The sequence below is a fragment of the Dendroctonus ponderosae genome, unplaced genomic scaffold (assembly GCF_020466585.1).
Source record: "Dendroctonus ponderosae isolate FM_Combo_2020 unplaced genomic scaffold, Dpon_F_20191213v2 Dpon_F_20191213_5, whole genome shotgun sequence".
Classification (NCBI taxonomy): Eukaryota; Metazoa; Arthropoda; class Insecta; order Coleoptera; family Curculionidae; genus Dendroctonus; species Dendroctonus ponderosae.
Window position 1 is genome coordinate 1,531,172 of NW_026018715.1, and position 2,671 is coordinate 1,533,842.

General features: G+C 38.0%; 1 long non-coding RNA gene across 1 annotated transcript; it reads left to right on the plus strand.

The window, feature by feature from the left end:
* Positions 1-414: 414 nt before the first annotated feature.
* Positions 415-2,066, plus strand: LOC125504639. The gene is made up of 2 exons (XR_007281616.1): positions 415-497; positions 553-2,066. It is a non-coding gene; the product is annotated as an uncharacterized LOC125504639 (long non-coding RNA).
* Positions 2,067-2,671: the final 605 nt, after the last annotated feature.

Consider the following 2,671-nt stretch of genomic DNA (forward strand, 5'->3'; position numbering starts at 1 on the left):
ACTCTTAAAACACCGYCAGACCACACCCCCGGAAGCATGACGTTAATTTTGARTCATCCTGTTTGKCCACGAAGAAGTTTTTCCAAATTTTCTCGATTTCTCTTTTGTTCCTGTTGCACAGAAATGCATTTCTTTTAATTTGTGAAGCAATGTATGCCCATTAAAAAAGTTACCGAAATATACACAACAACACTTGGAATTTTCAATTATTGATAACATGTTTAGCATTACTCTGGTAACCTTGGTACCAGAGTACCAAGCGATCAATTTTCCAATGAAAAACAATAGCAATATCCATCTTCCACACCCATCGCCCATAGCTTGTAACCAAAATAAATGGGTTGTCCTTTTATAAACTGCTTTAGGAAGTGATCTTATCATCATTTCGTCAACTGACAGATTTTCTTTCTTCGAAAAAAAAATCAAAATTTCATCATCAATAAAAAATACTAACCAAGACAACAAAAAAATCAAAGACGGTGGCGAACTGGCGGAAGGTATGGCCAAAACATGTAGCTAATAAATTCGAAATCAATAGCACATTTGCCGCAGTCAAAATCCGGTGGAGCCGACACCGGGAATACTCCATTCTGAGGCTCAAAAAACACTAAGAGAGATAAAACTTTGAAAAGCTGCCGGCCTGGATGACTAGAAAAAAACTCAGATAATCTAAAACTTATTGAGGAGGAAAACATACACATTGCGAAGGGCAAATGGGTTTTTCTGAAAGAAGGGGTACCATGGATGCCTTCCTTATTCGCACTGTCTGGCCTGTTGTAAAAATGCATCAACAGAGGGAAGTATATATGTGTTGCATAGATTATACAAAAGCTTTTGACTGTATCAATCCGACCACACTCTTAGAACTGCAGGAACGAATAGGTGTCGATGCCCAAGATATAAAAATCGTTCAAAATCTTTATGAACAACAAGTGGCATCGGTCAAGCAGGAAAACATCGAGACAAGCACCGTACCGACAAGACGGGTAGTCAGACGAGGGTGTGTACTTAGTCCCATGCTTTTTAATACGTATTCAGCATCTATTTTACAAAACGCTTAGAACGAGGCAGTAGACGGTCTGAAAGTCAATGGGAATTTCATAAACAACTTAATATATATATATGCCGAAACAGCGCTACAGCGATAATGGCAGACAGTTCTGATGGGCTGAAACGCATAATCGACAGCATTCCAATTTCGGACAAAATTGGACTGAGGATTAATATCTCCAAAACGAAGGTCATGCTAATAAGTTGCAATCCGAACAACTACTTCGACATAAACATATACGGTTTTCCAATCGTTTTCCAATCGAGCAAGTCAAAAAATTTATATACCTAGGAAGTTGGATCAGCGATGATCTCATCCTGGAGAAATTAATCAGATGCCACTTAGAGCAAGCTAGAGCCCATTTTATTAAAATGGGGAACCTGAAACTGACAGGAAACCCAATTTAACCATAATTTTTAATTTTTAATTTCGTTAGATGTGTATTCCACGGTACTATATGGAATCGAGGCCTGGACGCTAAAAGTCAGCAGCATTAACAGGCTGGAAGCATTTGAGATGTGGGTGTACCGCGTAATGCTGCGCGGTCTATGGAAGATCATACCACCAATCTAAAGGTCTTACATAGAATAAACAAAGACCGAACAATTCTCGAGACCATAAAGAAGCGAAAGACTGCTTACCTTTTATATGTCATGAGACATGACAAGTACAGATGCCTGCAACTGATTATGGAGGGCAAGATTGAGGGCAAGATTGATTGAAAACATGGTCCTGGACGTAGACAGTGCTTTTGGTTAAAGAACATTAGGAATTGGACAGGCTTAAATTCAAGCTCTCTGTTAAGAAGAACCCAAAACAAAGACGAATTTTCCAGAATGATTACTGATCTTTACTGAGTGGAGAAGGCACTTCCAGAAGAAGAATAAAAGTCTTAATATCATTTTGAGTAGTACTAAATACATGCTTATTTTTTTGTGTAACTTCATATCCTACTGATTCTTGAGTAATAATATTAAATGTTTTGGTTTCAAATATATGTACGGCACAAAGTTGATTCAATGCAGTTTTCAGTTAATTGTATTTTTCTTTATCAACGGCTGACTGGCTAACTCACAGTTCGATTCACGAAGAGGTTACCTCGCGATCCGCTTGAAGAACCTGTGCTAACTCGAGAGCGTTTCCACCTTGTCTAAATTTGTAGTGGCAGCTCTGCACGATTTCGATATACAATACCTGTTAAATATACGCTATTAAAAATTCTGAGAAAAATTGAAGCTGTCTCTAAGATGTCAGTTGTCTTATACAATCGCAATTTCTTCAAAATTTTTAAAATTGTTGTTCCTTATAATTAGTTAATATAATCCGAAAAAACCTATCCAGTGTTCAGATATCAGAAATTCCAATCTGGAATCTACTGGCTCACATTCTTCACCCTTAAGGCATACGTCTTTTTACCGGTCGAGTGCCAAAGTCATTATCACCTTCTTGCTGTTTCTCAGACCTAGGCTTTATTTGACATTTTGATGGATGGTGCTCGAAAGCAAAACTGAATTATATGGAGAAATAATCGTTTTATGATCTACACGTTGGGATTGCTATTTCCTGAATACGGTGGTTGCTTTTGGTTTATTGGCAGCTAAAAAAGCGCTGATGTGCCTC